At 52.1% G+C, this 18516-nt stretch overlaps 1 protein-coding gene across 11 annotated transcripts in view; it reads right to left on the bottom strand.

Moving 5' to 3' along the window:
• The window catches only part of FUT8 (fucosyltransferase 8), a 384345-nt gene that overhangs the window by 354691 nt on the left and 11138 nt on the right, over positions 1–18516 (bottom strand). Inside the window, exon 1 of one of the 11 annotated variants that reach the window (XM_078870631.1) lies at positions 2563–2578. The exons of the other annotated variants lie outside the window; for them this stretch is intronic. The gene's annotated coding sequence lies outside the window, so the exon portion shown is untranslated. Of the gene's footprint in view, positions 1–2562; positions 2579–18516 lie in introns of those variants that run through there. 11 annotated transcript variants of the gene reach the window in all.

The following is an 18516-nucleotide window of genomic DNA, read 5'->3' on the forward strand; positions in this document are numbered from 1 at the left end:
GTTTTTTGGGTTAGATCGTGTAAACATAAATGTGTCGTTAAACCCGCCAACCACCCGACAAAGCCAATCAGTAAGGTTAACAAAACGTGCCAATTGTTCCTAATTCAGCATTGGAGTAGCACGTGCCCCCCCAATGATCCGATCGAAATCCCTATTTTGATCGACTCATTGGGGTTTATTAGTAATAAATCGGCATTTTGCGACCCCCACTGCCACTGTGCCAGGGACTCTATGAGATGACAGGACAATAATCTGAGTCCATAATTGGCAATAAGTAACGGCAAAGCAGTTATAAGTGACTCACAGAATTGTGCGCAGTTGCGTATACAGGACACGACTTCCGTGAAGCCATACCGTGATGGCGATCACACAACGCGGTTCGAATTCGACCCTCGATCGATGGCTGCGTTATCGCCGCACACGCGTCGAATAAAAAGCAAGGCACAAGTCCTTACTTACTAACAACTCCTCTATCATTTTTCATTGCTGGAGGGGTTGCCCCGCTACCTGAAAATCCTGGCTCCGCCATTGCACTCACCGCTTGTGTTGGAGAGTAAACCCACCACAGCATTTACCATTCGAGTACCGCGACGTTTCGCCGGTAATCAAAAACTCATCTACACACTCCACTCAACCCCACTCCTCGTACACTTCAACACGAGGAGCTGTCTTCTTCGCCAGACATCAGCGACAGTGTTTCCACAGAGGTCCCCAACCTAAGCCCCCAGTGTTCCACATCCCCTCCCGTCGCTTGCTCACATCGCGTCGCGCTTCGACGCTGGCCCCCGCTGGCCCGGCGCTCACCGGTTGCAGCCAGGAGGCCTCCCCGTCCTAGCTCCAACGTCGCTGTTGAAAGGAACACGGTCGCACCTGCGATCATCACGGTTGGTTACGTATGGTGCGAAACACGTTCAACGTACACACGCATGTACGTTGTAAAGCTAAACGTTTACCTCCTCTACACGACGACACAGGCACCTCTTCGCGTCACCATTAAATTCCTGCCAATAGCAACCGTTCACAATTATTAACGCCGAGATATTTGCCACCGACGTTTGTTTGCTTGGTTCTCCAGGACGTCGTTCGTGCAAATTGCCTCCCGCAATTGCTGAGGAACCACAGATGGGCTGGAAGACAGCATCCAGGCGGTGAGAGGCCGGTGCTGCCCACAATTGCCCAAGCTCTGCAGTCCTTTATGCATTAAGATGTTTTCACCCAATTAATGAGCGCTTACACGTGTGGGAAGAATGTCACGCTTACGAGGGGGCAACGCTCTATCCCATATCGATGGAACAGACAGAGTGCAGATTTTTTGCTGCACCCCCTTCTGCTGGAAAGGTAGCGTATGAAGCACCAACGGGCAAGGGTAGTTTCACAACATTTGTGCGATCCACCAACCCTCGCCTCCACAGTGCTGGATTACAGGCAGGCCGCATGCAAATCCGCCGCCACCCACTACCGCCGCCCCGGCTAACGTGCAGCCACTCAAGGGTGACCACGTTCATGAAATGGGGAAAACCCTCGGTGCACACACACACACGAACAACCGCCATTCGCCACTAAGTGGCGGTGACGTCACCACGGCGCTCGTGCCAGGCAAAGTGCGGTTTAAGGCCACGTGAAGTGTCAAACGCATGCTGGCAGGAGGTCACTGGACAGACCCAGGTGCAATGGGTTGACTGACTGAGATGACTGGCTGATGCACCACCTATGCCCCCACTGTGCCAACTTGCTGTGTTTTAGCCACCCGGCGCTCTGCTCGTTGTTGTGTCGCTCCTTTTCCCTCCTTTGTTGCTGGAGGCCTCCAACTGCCCAGGAGCAGCGTCCTTCACGAGCCTTCTCCACTGGTACCAGTCATCGGCAAGTCCAATCAGCTCCACATCCTCTTCTACCACATCACTCCGTCTCTTCTATAGCCCGTACCGCACCAGCTTATCCCCCTCTATCCGGCCGAAAAAAAGAGCACACCCACGCACACCACATGCCAAATAACAATAGCTCACGGAGTTGGTTAGCGTGTCCAGAGGTACACCGCGAGACGCTCGATTTCACAAACAATACGCAACGCACGGGTGAATTACAATGGTACCGGAACGTTCCGTGAATGGGTCAAGGGTAATCAAGCAGAATACACCCTGCCACGTCCACAGCCGCAAAGTCGGCCACGTTGCAACCGCGCGCCGACTCTGCTGCATTACGCAAAACATCGAGTGTCGAAACGGCGCAGGCTTCGAGCAACGTGCCTAACGCACGGCTCATCAGGGAGCCCACCACGAGACTGCACGATTTTCACAACACACTGCTCATCAGCGAGCCCACCATGAGACAACCCGGCTTCCACACAAAAGGCTCATCAGCGAGTTCACCACGAGGCAGCCCGGTTTCCACAACACACGGCTCATCAGCGATCTCAACATGTCGGTGGGGAGACACGCAACGGCCACCAAAGCCACTGCAACAACCGCCATCCGACCTTCGCCTCCCCGTGCACAGCTTTACTGCCTTTAACGTGCTAAGTCAATTTATCCACTTTACGATGTTACTAGACCCATCCCTGCAGACCTTCCGCAATGTGCCCTGCACCATCGTCTCCAGCAGAGCTCATCTCTCCTGTATTAGTGTAGTGGTGATACGCGCTGGGTGTATATGTCGTGTGCCAGCGCGTATGTACGGGTGTGTGTGTGGTGACGCGCGCTGACGGGGAGGAGCAGGCGTCAGTGCGCGGGTGGGGGTAGTGCTGCTGATTGGCTGTGTGCCGGTGACGCGCCCAGAGGGAGTGATCGGGTAGCAGCGCGGTGTGATTGGTCGGAGAGTGGAAACACGCGCTGAGCGGAACCGGATCGTGGGGATAGCGCGTGGGGATTGGGTAACGGAGGAGCGGTGCCGACGTTGAGGTCCGCATCCGCTCCGTCTCCCGGGAAGAAGGGGTATATAAGGTGATGCACAGAGGAGCAAGGGGCAGAAGTGGAACCATCTAAGAATGAAGACGAAGGTGTAGAGATAGAGCCCGGAGAGGAGAGTAATGGAGAGAGAAGAGAGTAAGGTATAGTGTGTAGCCAGCGAGAGAGAAAGGTCTACACGAGCTGAGTAAGGTATAGTGTGTAGCCAGCGAGATAGAACGGTCTACACGAGCTGAGTAATGTATAGTGTGTAGCCAGCGAGATAGAACGGTCTACACGAGCTGAGTAATGTATAGTGTGTAGCCAGCGAGATAGAACGGTCTACACGAGCTGAGTAATGTATAGTGTGTAGCCAGCGAGATAGAACGGTCTACACGAGCTGAGTAATGTGTAGTGTGTAGCCAGCGAGAGAGAACGGTCTGCACGAGCCGAGTATGCATACGGTGTAGCCAGCGAGAGAGAACGGTCTGCACGAGCCGAGTATGCATACGGTGTAGCCAGCGCGAGAGAGGCAAAGTCTACACGAGGCGAGAGAGGAGAGTGTAGCAGAGGCGCAGAGTCTACACGAGGCGAGAGAGGAGTGTAGCCGAGGCGCGGAGTCTACACGAGGCACAGAGAGCCGGCAGCACAGAATCCTGAGTCAAGAGAAGTGCGGTGTGAAGAAGAGAGGCCACGCGTTGTATTGTTACAAGTCAAGATTTAATAAAAGAAGTGTGTTCCCGTCAAGGAGTTTCCTGCCGTCATTTTCCAATACTTCATCTGGCGTCAGAAGTGAAACGGGCTTCCAAGTATGGAGACGAGGAAGACCCGTAGGACCCACGGGATTGACCGCGAGGAAGACCTGGACGACTCGGAGCCGCTGGTGGCGGGGGGTGAGGAAGAGGACTTGCCCACGCTGCAGGGTCCGTCGACGGCGCCGGCCGAGCGACCGGGGACAGACGCCGGGCTTCGTGAGGCGCACTCCCGACTGGCGGAGCTGCTGCTCGCCGCCGCGTCCATCTTGGCGGAGATCAGCTCGTCGGGAGGAGCGGGGACGGTGGGGGACATGTTACAAGGTCGCCCCGCAGATTCCCGCCAAAACGAATGGGGGATTCCCGCCATTGCGCCTGGGCCTACTTTTGGCGGGAACGGCGAGCACCACGTGGTGGTGGGTTCCCAAGCGCGCGCATCGACGTCATCAGCGCGCGAGGGGGTCCGCCATCTTACGTCTGCTGCTGGAGCCGCCATCTTAGACACCGACGGACAGGCGGAGAGGAACCACGAGGCGGATGACTTCATTTTTCAGCAGCGCCTGCCCACGTTGTCAGCCTTCAAGGCGGAAGGCGGAGACTGGGGCCAATTTCAGCGAAGGTTTTTGGCGCATCAAGAGATGTCAGCGTGGTCCGATGCTACGGCGCTGCGGGCATTGCCCGCCATGCTGGACGACGATGCGCTCGCGGCCTTCAGGGCTGCACGGAAGTCGGACCGCTCCACGCTGAAGGATGCGCTGGGTTTGTTGGCCAGGGTCTACGGGCCTCCCTCTACATGCCGCCATCAGTTCTACGCAAGACGGAAAGCGGCCACGGAGACCGCGCTGGCCTATCGCACGGCGTTGCTGGCTCTTGCTGATGCTGCGTTCCCTCGGATGGACGAGGAGGGCCAAGACGCGATGGTTTTGGAGCAGCTGCTCAAGTTGGCGCAGGACCTGGGGGTCCCTATCAACACAGCTGACGACATTGATATTTCTTCTTTGAGAGTCGCCACGAGTATTCAAGCGCACGAGGCCCTACAACGGAAGCAAGGCGTTGGTTGCAACGCTGCTGTCGTCGCAGCCCCGGGGTTGGTGGTCGCCGAACCCCAAGTCGTCAGCCCACGAGAGGAGGCGTTCGCCACGGGACGACCAGGGGACTGGAGGCCGGGGGCCCGGTCGCCTCTGCGATCGGGCCGAAAGTCGGAGCAACCAAGATCTACTCCGACCCTCGTCACGTGCTATAACTGCGGCCTCCGGGGCCACGTGGCGTCCGGGTGCCGCGCTCCGCGGCAGCGCGCCATGGGAGCTCGGCTGGACGACGACCGAGAGCCCAAGTCATCTCTACAATCCCCGGCAAGTCGCGGCACCTCACACGCTCGGCCTGTTTATTCGGCACACATGGGACGCCGCGTTGCGGCGGAGGAGGGCCGGTTAAGGTTCGGGGATTCGGTTCGGCGAGGGGGGTTCGGCCGGGACCAGGGAGACATTGAATGGGCGGAATTGGGGCATAGAATTGTGGCTGCTTCGGCGGGTTCGTCCGTTGTTACGGGATCTATTGATGGGGTTGAGATTAGGGTGTTAGTGGACACGGGGGCATCGGCAACTATTATATCGGACCTCATTTATAATATTCTTCCAGTCCAATGTCGTCCGCTGCTTCCAGTGGATGTGCCATTTTACGCCGCTAATGGGGGATCGTTGGGCATTATCGGTCAGGTTAGGGCGTCCATTTGCATTGGAGATATCAAATTATCGGGACCCGTTTTCGTTTCGTCTTCTTTGGCAGTTCCGTGTCTTTTGGGCACTGACTTTTTGGCTAAAATGCCCATTAAAATTCTTATCGATCAACGATGCATTGAACTGCCATCGGGTCGCCGGATTTCATTTTTGACGGGCCCTACTGACATTCGGACGGCGTGCGCTACGATACAAGCGGTGGCGACGCAGACAGTGCAAGTGCCCCCGGGTTCACAGATGTTGATTCCCCTCCGGTTGCGAAAACCATGGGTGAGGGAGGCTTCGGGACAGAGTATGCTTTTGGGTCCTTCTAACAAGGCTGTCGGGGGTCTTGATTTATCGGTGGCTCACACTTTGGTGCGGGCTGACAAGGATCCGTTTGTGATGGTTTTGAACGCGGGGTCGCGACCAGCTGTCATCCCGCAGGGCACCGTGCTGGCTCACGCGGCGCAGGTTCCTGGGGATGATGGGTTGGTTGCGCAGGTGGGCTCGAGCCCCGCGCGGAACGTTGAGCCAAGGGAAGACCTTGAGTGGGTCCATTCGTTATGTGCCGCCTCGGACGATTTGTCGGCGGCGCAGTTGGGTGCGCTGCGCGAGTTGCTCATTGAATTCTCTGATGTATTCAGTAAACATAAGTATGACATTGGGTGCACGGATTTGTTGCACCATCACATTGAAACGGGCGATGCGGCGCCGGTCAGGCTAAATCCCTTCCGACTGAGTCCCGTGGAGAAGGAACATGTTCAGTCGGCTGTTAACGATATGCTAGAAGCCGATATTATTTCACCCTCCTCTAGCCCGTGGGGAGCGCCTATTGTGCTGGTTAAGAAGCAGGACGGGTCCCTGCGATTCTGCGTTGATTTCCGTCGCCTGAATAAGATCTCTGTGGCTGACGCGTATCCGCTCCCCAGGATGGATGAGTCCCTCGATGCATTGTCTGGTGCGCGATATTTTTCGACTCTTGATTTGTTATCGGGGTTTTGGCAGTTGCCGCTCGACGAAGAGTCGAAACCTAAGACAGCATTTCGGACTCCAGGGGGGCTGTTCCAGTTTAACCGGTTACCCATGGGACTTCACTCCTCTCCAGCGACGTTTCAGCGACTTATGGAGCTGGTTTTGTCGGGCTTGCAGTGGGATACATGCTTGATTTATATGGACGATGTCATTGTTTTCAGTAAAACGTTTGAGGAACACCTCCGGCGATTGAGAGGGGTGTTCTTGCGAATGCGATCGGCTAAGTTGAAATTTAAACCGGCCAAATGTCACCTCCTTCGTAGGTCCGTTAGATACTTGGGTCACATTGTCGATTCTTCGGGGATCTCCACCGATCCCGCGAAGACGGATTGTGTCGGTTCGTGGCCGACACCTACGTCCGTTTCCGACGTGCGTAGTTTCATCGGGTTTGCTTCTTATTATCGGCGGTTCGTTGAGCACTTCGCCACTATTGCAAAACCCTTGCACGCTCTAACGGCGAAGGGAGTGAAGTTCAAATGGGGACCGGAGGAGGAGGCCGCGTTTCGCTCCCTCCGGGACGCCTTGGTGGGTGCCCCACCCTTGTGTTATCCCGATTTTGCCAGTCCCTTTTTGCTGGACACGGATGCTAGCAACACGGGCATTGGGGGGGTGCTATCCCAAGTCGTTGGGGGTGTCGAAAGAGTTGTCGCCTACGGTAGTAGGGTGTTGTCTCCGGCGGAGCAGCGCTACTGTGTCACCCGTCGCGAGCTGCTTGCCATTGTTTTTTTTGTGCAGCAGTTTAGGCCATATCTGTATGGTCGGCACTTTACAGTCCGAACGGACCACGCGGCGCTACAGTATTCATTGAGGGTCGCCCAGCCCTCGGGCCAGTTGTCGCGTTGGTTGGAAGTCCTCCAGGACTATCAGTTTACGACTACGTACCGTAAGGGGTTGCGACACACGAATGCCGATTGCTTGTCGGGGTTGTTGCCTTGTGATGAATGCGCGTGTTTGTCGGGATCGGCGCGCTGTAAACCGACGCTTGCGGGGGAGATGGGGGCACTGGCTGCGACAGCGGGCGCACCGAGTGGGGATGATTCCACTGCCTCTCAGGGTCGGGACTCGCTGCTCTCGCTGTCGCTCAGCGAATGGGGCCGCCTCCAGATGGCGGACAGCTCGCTGCTAGCATTGCGCCGCAAGGTTGGGGGTCCCGAGGGGGACCAGGAGCGTACCGGCTCCTATGTACTTGAGCGGGGCGTGTTATTGAAATGGGACAGTTTGTCCCGGCGGAACGCACTCGTGGTGCCTTCCGCTGTGAGGGGGAGGGTTGTCTTGGCGGCACACGAACGCCTCTTGCACTTGGGAGTTAACAAGACGCTTGCCCTGCTTCAGCGTGACTATTACTGGCCGGGAATGGGAAGTGATGTGGTGCATATTCTGAAGGGGTGCGTTGAGTGCGCCAGGCGTAAACCACCGGCCGTGGCAGCTAATCCACCGCTGCAATCTATTCAGGTCTCGCGTACCAACGAGCTCGTTGCACTCGATATTTTGGGGCCCTTCCCAGTCACGCCGAGAGGGAATAAATATTTGTTAGTGGGGGTCGAATACTTTACCCGATGGCCTATGGCGTGGCCTCTCGCTAACCAGTCGGCAGCGGCTGTGACGGATGCCTTCGTCCAGGGCTATGTCCTGGACAAGGGGGCTCCCGAACGCCTGCTGACCGACCAAGGTAAAAAATTTTCGAGTAAATTGTTGCAAGAGGTGTGCGATCTGTTGGGTACCAAGAAGGTGCGTACCTCCCCGTACCACCCGCAGACTGACGGGATGGTGGAGAGACTCCACAAAACCTTGACTTCCATGCTGTGCCAGCAGGTGTGCGAGGCACATGTAGATTGGGACCTGCAGGTCCCGGGAGTCCTTGCCGCGTATAGAATGGCCCCCCATGCAGCTACGGGGTTTTCCCCATTCTATTTGATGTACGGTCGGGAAGCTGACCCGCCAATAGAAACGCAACTTGGTCTGTCCGCTCCACGAACTAATTCTAATTTGGCAGAACATATTAAGTTTAATATTCATAAGCTGACAGAGGCGAGGGAGGCCGCACGGCTTAATTCGCGGGCTCGCCAAATTGCTAATGAACGGTTGCGGGCACGGAAGGTGTCCATGCACGAATGGAAACCAGGTGACAGGGCCTGGCTGCATTGCCCTCAGGCACCCTTGGCTACGTCGCCTAAATTGTTGAGACCGTGGAGGGGACCCGTGGAGGTCGTGCGCGTTGCACGGCCCCAGTGCGTTCAGATAAAGTGGGGAAAGCGCCGGTGGTACGTTCACCCCTCCCGACTGAAACCGTTCTCGCCTCCATATGGCCTCCCCTTGTGTCGTGATGGCCGGGCGTGTGACGTGACCGGCGACCCAGAGGGGGAAATGTCTCTGCCTGATCCACACGTATTGTCGCCTGATCTGCTCCCAGGTGTCTCGGAACTGACAGCTGCCGATCACCGGCGGCCGGATCTCCGCGGCGGGGCCGGCCCTTTCAGGCCCGTTCCGCGCCGTCTGGAGCGGCCGGAACCGCCGGACGGTCGTCAGTGTCCCGCCCCATACGATGGACCAGCCAGACGGACTCGCGCCAGGTCGTGCTACTTTGCATGACCTGCCTCGTGAGGAGTCGGGGCAGTTGGAGCGCCTCGTCACTGCGTGTAGTCGCAGGGACGTGGGGCGCGTTCGTTTCGAATTTGCTCGTATCGTGTTATTGTTGACTTTTCGCGTTCATTGTCAATCTGTACATAGTTATTCTTGTTGTTGTTGTTGTTGTGTTATGTTACGGGGCACACTCGGGGGGTTATGGGGTTTTTTTTTGTTGGTTGTCGTTTTATCGTCGTGGTTGGTTGTTGTTAGCAGCCGGGCCGGCTGCGAGCTATGTGGGAGGGGGTGATGTAGTGGTGATACGCGCTGGGTGTATATGTCGTGTGCCAGCGCGTATGTACGGGTGTGTGTGTGGTGACGCGCGCTGACGGGGAGGAGCAGGCGTCAGTGCGCGGGTGGGGGTAGTGCTGCTGATTGGCTGTGTGCCGGTGACGCGCCCAGAGGGAGTGATCGGGTAGCAGCGCGGTGTGATTGGTCGGAGAGTGGAAACACGCGCTGAGCGGAACCGGATCGTGGGGATAGCGCGTGGGGATTGGGTAACGGAGGAGCGGTGCCGACGTTGAGGTCCGCATCCGCTCCGTCTCCCGGGAAGAAGGGGTATATAAGGTGATGCACAGAGGAGCAAGGGGCAGAAGTGGAACCATCTAAGAATGAAGACGAAGGTGTAGAGATAGAGCCCGGAGAGGAGAGTAATGGAGAGAGAAGAGAGTAAGGTATAGTGTGTAGCCAGCGAGAGAGAAAGGTCTACACGAGCTGAGTAAGGTATAGTGTGTAGCCAGCGAGATAGAACGGTCTACACGAGCTGAGTAATGTATAGTGTGTAGCCAGCGAGATAGAACGGTCTACACGAGCTGAGTAATGTATAGTGTGTAGCCAGCGAGATAGAACGGTCTACACGAGCTGAGTAATGTATAGTGTGTAGCCAGCGAGATAGAACGGTCTACACGAGCTGAGTAATGTGTAGTGTGTAGCCAGCGAGAGAGAACGGTCTGCACGAGCCGAGTATGCATACGGTGTAGCCAGCGAGAGAGAACGGTCTGCACGAGCCGAGTATGCATACGGTGTAGCCAGCGCGAGAGAGGCAAAGTCTACACGAGGCGAGAGAGGAGAGTGTAGCAGAGGCGCAGAGTCTACACGAGGCGAGAGAGGAGTGTAGCCGAGGCGCGGAGTCTACACGAGGCACAGAGAGCCGGCAGCACAGAATCCTGAGTCAAGAGAAGTGCGGTGTGAAGAAGAGAGGCCACGCGTTGTATTGTTACAAGTCAAGATTTAATAAAAGAAGTGTGTTCCCGTCAAGGAGTTTCCTGCCGTCATTTTCCAATACTTCATTAGTATTCAATGAGACTAATGCCTCTGAATTTTAAATGCAGCATCTGCATCAACATTGCTACGACCTCGAGCTAATCATCCATTTCAGCCACACTGTCAGAACACGATGGGACTTATTTCCACAGGGAAATGGACGGTGCCATATTCGACGTGCTCACTGCAGGCGATTAGTTCAATTATTGTGATACTGCTGCTTCTGCAGCAGTGGTGCACAAGCACAAAAAATATAATTCGTCAATAACGCCGCACTACAAGTATACAATAGGTTGACTTGATGGGTAATGGGCCCCCTTCCTCGGGGCACGTAAAAGAGAGGTAGAGAGACTTTTCTTACACACTTGACCTCTCTCCATGTGCTATGAAAGAAGAGCCATTGGGCAAAATGACACCCAGATTCTTTGGTTCTTTCGGTAAAGTCACGTAGGTATAAAACAAAATAAATTAAATTAAATCACGACGTTTCTGGCGCAACACAAGCGTCCGTCATCAGGTGGGACAACCACAGCTAGAAACAACTGCTGTTTCTTGCTGTGGTTGTCCCACCTGAGGACGCTTGTGTTGCGCCCGAAACGTCGTGATTTAATTAATTGTTTTTTTCTACCTATGTGACTTTACCAAAAGAACCAAAGAGTATGGATCCCTGCAGTCACGAAAACCTCAAATCTAAAATGACACCAAGACTTTTTTTTTTAGAGGCAGGTGACCCGATTTTGCCAGACAAGCTGCACAACAGCAGGCTAATTGTGTTCTATGCAAAAAATTGAAATTTCATTTAATCATTATCGTCAGCGACGATCATTCCACTGCTGGATTAAGGCCTCTCCCCCAAAGATGTCACCATCACTCATGGTCCTGGGGAAAAAAAACATTCCCCGTGCATCGCAAGCCTCGACCGCCGGCTATCACCCGTGTGAGGGACGCACTTCCTCTGCCCAAGCCCACCCACCAAGTCCACATCGCCACTCCGCGTTTGTTCTCTCGTCCACGTGTCTCTTCATCTCCTACGGTGGCTAGGAGATGCTAACTGCCTCGCCTAGTATACAGGAGATCGTGGGTTAAATCCCGACCTTGACGCCTGCTGCCGCGTAGATTTTTCTCCGGGTCCTCCGGTTTTTCCCTTCACATTTAGAATCAACATGCGTTCAGAATATTTAGCTGCTATAAATTTGCAATGATAAGCCACTTCGTTGAGCTATCATTTGTGATAGCCAGGTTGCTTCTGAAAAAGAGCTACATAGCTCAGTGGGCCTTACCTGTGTGGTGGTCAAGGTTGACACCAAGGTTGACACAGGTCACACAAGTCACACAAGCTAGAGGAGAGGTACGTACCGGTCTGGACCGGTCCGGACCGGCAGGGACGAGAGGTGGTTGGAACCGCTCTGAGGGGAGGGGGCTGGCGAGAGCCAGGGCCCCGAGACACCCCCGCCCCTCAGAGAGAGGGGATATATAAGACGGGTCCCGGAGAGCGGAGGGGGTCCATCTCACGAGAAGCTGAAGGAGGTGCGGCCGGAGATCCTGGACCCCCAAGCCTCGAGGATGCCGCCCCGCTGGGACTGAGTGGGCTGAGTAGCTGTAGGCTAGGGAAGGAGAGTAACTGAGTAGCTGTAGGCTAGGGAAGGAGAGTAACTGAGTAGCTGTAGGCTAGGGAAGGAGAGTAATGAGAATAGAGCCGGAGGCTGTACCTCCCTAGGTTGTGTGGTTGGGCTGTTCCCCCAGTGAGTCCGGAGGACTAGTGTTATTGGAATAAAAGCGTGTGGCCTCTACGAAGTCTCTGTCTCATTCAAGAATACTACATCTGTATTTTCCATTTTCTGATCCATCTGAAAGTGGGTCTCCTTGCCCCGACTTGCCCGTCAAATTTGTATTTTGAAACTTTCTTTTGATTATCTCAGTGGAGCTGTGACCATTTGTGTAAATGGTTTTAAATATTTCTCAATGGATTATTTATTGATGCCTCGGTTTGTGAGAGCTTTGATAACTGCAATTTCCACAGTCAGATGACTTTCAATGACCTTCATAGGCAATGTGCAATGGTATCTGATGTTCATTCATATTTTTCAGGATTGATAGCTTGTATGCGTCCCAAGGGTAAAGAAACCTTTCCTAAACCCCGTCCAGCCCCATGGATGGTTACTCCTCTAAAATGTCCAATATTCGGTTCCCAATCATTGTTATTATTCCACTCGTTTACACAGGAACGTTTCACCAGTATCTTGTGACTCTTCTCCAGGAGGGTCCTGCCATGTTTTCATAGTGGGGGGCAGGCATTGGTGACTTATATTCCCATCAAGTAACTCTCGGGCAATTTTTTTTTTCATTTTGCAAATTTAAACCATGACGCTGGCCACGCAATGGTCTCACCTCTTGCGAACGACATCAGGAGATTTAACACATAGCAGTAGTAGTAGGACTTTCACGATCAATATTATCCATAATAGGTTATTTTTGGGTTCCATTACGTAAATATAAACCCGCCACCACCCGACACAGCCAATTAGTAAGGTTTGTCACGTAAATAAAACGTGCCAATTCGTTACTAGTACAGCACTCACCGGTTGTGTGTTGGGAGAATAAACCCCACGCAACATTTACGATTCGACGACCATGACGTTTCGCTGGGTAATTGCAACAAGCAGCATCATCAGGCGACAGCCAGAGTGGTGCGGAGAAATCCTCCTCCCTGTTTCGGTCTTAAAATAGACGAGGGGTCAAAGTGATGTCGTCACTTGCGAGCCAATCAGGGGCGAAGACCAGAGGGAGGGGGGATGGCGGTTAATGTAGTCGTATAAATTACAATGGATACCTATTCTTAATTTGGGAGCTTTCGTGACTGCAGGAATTATTCTTTGGTTCTTTTCGGTTAAGTCACGTCTAAAAATAAAATAATAAATCAAAATAAAACAACACATTACGACGTTTCGATTGCAACACAAGCAATCATCATCAGGCATAAAAGAAATAGCAACAAAAATCTAACTAGAAAACTATAGACCGACATACAAGCAGACAGACATCACAACGGCACACATAGAGAGGAGTATACAGGCACACGAAAATTAAATAACCTAGTAAAATATTGAAATGTGATGTAATACAACACAGAGAGTCGGTTAACACACAATTAACGCATGGCCTGGTTGACTACGTGTTTCAAAATTTGCTAAGTTAGAATTTTAAGTGTGAGCAACAAATATCTAACTAGAAAACTATAGACAGACATACAAGCAGACAGACATCACAACGGCACACAGAGAGAGGACACGATTTGTGTCCTCTCTCTGTGTGCCGTTGTGATGTCTGTCTGCTTGTATGATTTGTGTCCTCTCTCTGTGTGCCGTTGTGATGTCTGTCTGCTTGTATGATTTGTGTCCTCTCACTGTGTGCCGTTGTGATGTCTGTCTGCTTGTATGTCTGTCTATAGTTTTCTAGTTAGATATTTGTTGCTCACACTTAAAATTCTAACTTAGCAAATTTTGAAACACGTAGTCAACCAGGCCATGCGTTAATTGTGTGTTAACCGACTCTGTGTTGTATTACATCACATTTCAATATTTTACTAGGTTATTTAATTTTCGTGTGCCTGTATACTCCTCTCTATGTGTGCCGTTGTGATGTCTGTCTGCTTGTATGTCGGTCTATAGTTTTCTAGTTAGATTTTTGTTGCTATTTCTTTTATGCCTGATGATGATTGCTTGTGTTGCAATCGAAACGTCGTAATGTGTTGTTTTATTTTGATTTATTATTTTATTTTTAGACGTGACTTAACCGAAAAGAACCAAAGAATGGATACCTATTATTGGTCGGGTTATTCACAGGTAATCAATGTACATAATGTACATATATGTCACATGTGTAAATTCTGCCGTTTTTGGGATCTTTGCCACGTCCACCGTGAGGCAGATGACGCGTGGTGAACCTGTGCTCGCGTTAGCCGGGGCGCGACTGCAGAATTCGATCCCCCGTGAACCTTTTTGTGAGGAGCGGCGAACGTGACACCATGCCGCCGCAGGCCAACAATCAACGTGCGTACGGTCGGGAGGGTCGTGGGCGTGTCACTCTTCACGAGTCATTATCATCTCCCTTTTTGAATAGGCGTCGGCATTCACCTGTACACACCGAGTTAACAAACGAATATTTAGCTGTAACTATTTTGTATTTTACCAGGTGAGGCCCACTGAGCTGTGTAGCTCTTTTTCAGAAGCGACCTGGCCACAAAGGATAGCTCAACGAAGAGGCTCATCATGTGGAAATGTATAGCAGCCAAATACTCTGAACGCATGGTTCTAAATGTGCAGAGAAAACCCGGAGGATCCAGAGAAAAATCCACACGACCTCAGGGAAAGAGATATGCAAACTTCAAATATACAGCAGGTGTCATGGTCAGGATTGAACCCACGACCTCCTGTATTCCAGGTGAGGTAGTTAAAATCTCGCCACTGTGGCGCCCTCAATAGGTATCAACAGACATATATGGGACCTTTTTTGCCGGCATAACCGTGTGGAAAATAAGAATAGTTTTACCCTTTCTGGCAATAAAATAGGTGTTAAGATGTCCAAACACCAAACAGATACCCGTTGTAAGGAATCAAGTTACTGCATTAATCGCACACGGTACTTGTCGACAGTTTCGCCTTTTGGCGTTGTTCTCTGCCACGAGGATTGGATCCCACGTCGCCGTGCACGCTGTCCCCACGTACGGTGCAGTGCCCGTCCCACCGCCACGACAAACACGTGGCGGAGCTCACTTACACATCCCTTCTGTCGCTTGTTAACATCGTGGGCATAAACCATCATCGCGCGAACTCCTCGTTTGGCTAGACGTCGAACAAAGATCGTCACCGCATCGTCCGGTGCTTTCAGATGAGCTTCTGCGGCCGTCTGGAACGCTGTTCCTTCCGATATTAGGAAGCTGCTGGAGATATGCACTTAAATCATCCAGATTGAAAACTCATTTCTTTAGAACTGATTTTTGTGTTTAGTTTTTTGTCCTTCCCCCGCACCTCCAATTAGCGCGGCTGGCCAAGTACATACATTGTAAAGCAAAAGTTTACAGGCACCTCCTCTTCCCGACGAAATCTTCCCGTGAAGGTTAAATTCTATGCCAATTGCACCCGTTTGCAATTGTTACCGCTTAGACACTTGTCACCGACGTTTGTTTGTTGTAGTGTGCCTGCAGCACCGTACGCGTCGCGCGCTTCAACACGACGGCGTCTCACTGAACGCGCGTTCCTGAAACAACGACGCGTGGCTGGGGTCATGCGTCATGCAGGACTGGGCGCGTGTGGCGCTCACTCAGCGCTCATTCGACGCTCGCTCGGTGGATTTTCCCCCGAACGCGGTGAACGTGCGGGCTGGGCCTCCCCGTTTAAAAGGAGCCTGCTCACGGTCGGTGGAAAAGCTCTCACCGACGGGCGACCAAGGAAGAGAGACGATGGCCTCCGTCGCAGCGCAAGAAGTGAAAGCTCAAAAACAAACTGCGCAGTTTCTCACCGGGTGGTGTTGCCACGTAGTCCCAGTGCCCCTTACGCGTGAATATGTTACGTCGTCGAGTGTGGTATGGCCAGAGGCAATGCTTAAGTCGCTTACTCAAATCTGCTGTAAGCCGTGAACTTTTTTTGTGTGTGGGGAGTTAAACAAATGTGAAACACACACGCACGCCGGTGAACTAGTTGGTGACTATGTCTGTATACATACTATTGACACACGCACACAAGTTAACTAGTCAGTATGTCTGTATACATGCTAACGAGTTTGTGTGCCTGTCCATACGCATTCTCCTCTTGAGGCTTGTCCTGAAACATCAGTTTTGCAATCACTACAGTGGCATGCGCCAACAAGAGTACACGCTTTATTTTTCCTTGACAATGACAAACGTCGAGTTGTAATTTGAATAATTTATCCCAACGTGACGAACGTGGCGGACGCATCACGTAGACTATCATCACCTGACTTGCGCCGCAGCGTGAAAGCACCGCCATTAATTCGAGCATCCAGGACCCATTCGAAAAATATAATCCATAAATAGGTGAACAAAAATAAGTGGGTAATTGGCTTGCAATGTTCGTCACGGCCAGCGGTAAATAACGTCCAAGCAATAAAGAGCCGACATGAATAAAACATGCTCCGCGTTTGTCACTACCAGGACGCAGTTTAAGCTCATACAATACATCCGATTAGATCTGCTGCTGCTGCTGTTGTGATCTCACTGTGCGGTGTTTAAAATATACGCCGCCCGTTTTCGAATGAGAACAAATTCGGACACGTGTTTTCGTCCTTCCGACGCCTCTCGCCTAAGAAGGTGCAGATCCGTAGGACAGACGTTGCCGACCATCTCTTCGCGAGCACAAACACATAGGAAGACGCGGTGGTGTGGTGTGGAGCAGTGAGGTGGTGTGGTGTGGAGCAGTGAGGTGGCGCAGTGTATTGTGATGCGTCGAGCTTCAAAGATGTGGCAGTGTCCCCGTTCGCTCAAACCTGCATCTTTTACATTGAATCCAAGAGTCAACCGCACGCAAATGCATGATAAAATGCCACCAATTATTTATGCAGAACACGAAGATTTTTGCAGCTAATAGTTTTTATTCATAATTGACTCTTGGGCAAGGCCATGTAATGATCCGGCCAAATCTGTATTCTTGAGCTGAAAAAGTAATAACTGGCGCGTCAAACACTTGTACGTGCGACCATTTAATTTGTTTGCCATGTCGGGTGGTGGAGGGTCTTATGATGCACATTTGGTCACATCATTAAGCGGCCAACCCCAAAAATCAATGATGAATCGTAATTATTTGCACGATCGACATAGAGACACTTCCACAACACACACAGTCCCGAATTACGCCCTCCTACAACGGCGCAACAAAAACGCAAAGCGAGCTTTGGCGGCATCTTCAGATGCAGTCTCGACGCAGTGGCCGAACCCGCAGTCATTGTCGTTTCACCGTAGTAGGTTCACCGTCTCGACGCAGTGGCCGTGCCCGAAGTCAACGTCAGTTCACCGTAGTAAGTTTACCGTAGTAAGTTCACCGTAGGTTCACCCTCTCGACGCAGTGGCCGTGCCCGCAAGTCACCGTCGGTTCACCGGAGTGAAGGGATGCCGAGCGGCCTGCAGCCCCGACTCTACGCTCCTCGCGCAGTCCAAACACACGCCGCTCGCGCTCAGCGGTGCTTGCTCGCTTTGGCTTTCCGGACTGACTAGTTAATGACGGTGATAACAAAGCCCTCTCCTCCAGGTGTGGTCACACACTCTCACAAAAAAAACGTTGCCAGCGTGAGTAACACCCGTGGGACATGACCTCCTCCAAAACGTAATTTGAGTTTGGCGACCGACATAATTAACTCGTATTATGAAAAGGAGGCGTCCAATTCTCTGGCTGGTCTTGACAACATAAACACCTCCCCTCACCTTTACTGTGTCGGGCGTCATTAAAAGTGGGAGTGGCGTTTTGTGCTATGCAAGAGCACGCGTGGCAGGCGCGTACAACAGAGGCGTACACTATGCCCGGCAAACCAACGGTTCGGCAGCACGGATGCGCGGAGCATCTTTCGCGCGTCGCCCAAAGTGACGCACGCTCAACGAGAGTTCTCAAAGTCCATTTGTAAAATTATGTTTTGATCTGCATTTTTTCCCCTTACTCAAATAATCCCGATTATGCCAAACATTTACTCAAACCGTTGGCATTTCTTCACGCCAGCTGTGTAGCGCTTCACGGGGCACCACGCAGACACACACACAGATTGTCAAATTATTTAACCAGATAAAATGCAAAAACGTAAATAGGCAGACAAGACATCCCTCACGGATCTGTCCTGCCACACGGCCTCCTGGGAGCGCATAATTTCAGAAGCGTTCGTTGAACACAAGACAAACGTCTGGACTGGTTTTGACGCCGAGTTTCTCCTTCCGCAGCGGTCAAATTTTATAGGCAAGGACCCTCTCAGTTAGATATGGATATTAGTTTAATGTGAAAACATACTACCACAAAGTAATCCTTAGCAACAGCATTAATAAGTAGAAAATACACCTCTCCTTCATAGATCTGTCCGTCCACTTAAAAAATATGGATCTTGAATTGAAAAAGCAACCTTCATGTACAAATAGTCAACGGTATTCCAGTTTTGCAGGGTCTTTTTTTTACATTTGTGCATAAATTGTGCGTTTCCACTAAAGAACTTTGAAATACAACGGAGTTAAATCCGAAATCAGGGGCCTTTCTAAAAAAA

The sequence above is a fragment of the Lampetra fluviatilis genome, chromosome 30, assembly GCF_964198595.1.
Source record: "Lampetra fluviatilis chromosome 30, kcLamFluv1.1, whole genome shotgun sequence".
Classification (NCBI taxonomy): Eukaryota; Metazoa; Chordata; class Hyperoartia; order Petromyzontiformes; family Petromyzontidae; genus Lampetra; species Lampetra fluviatilis.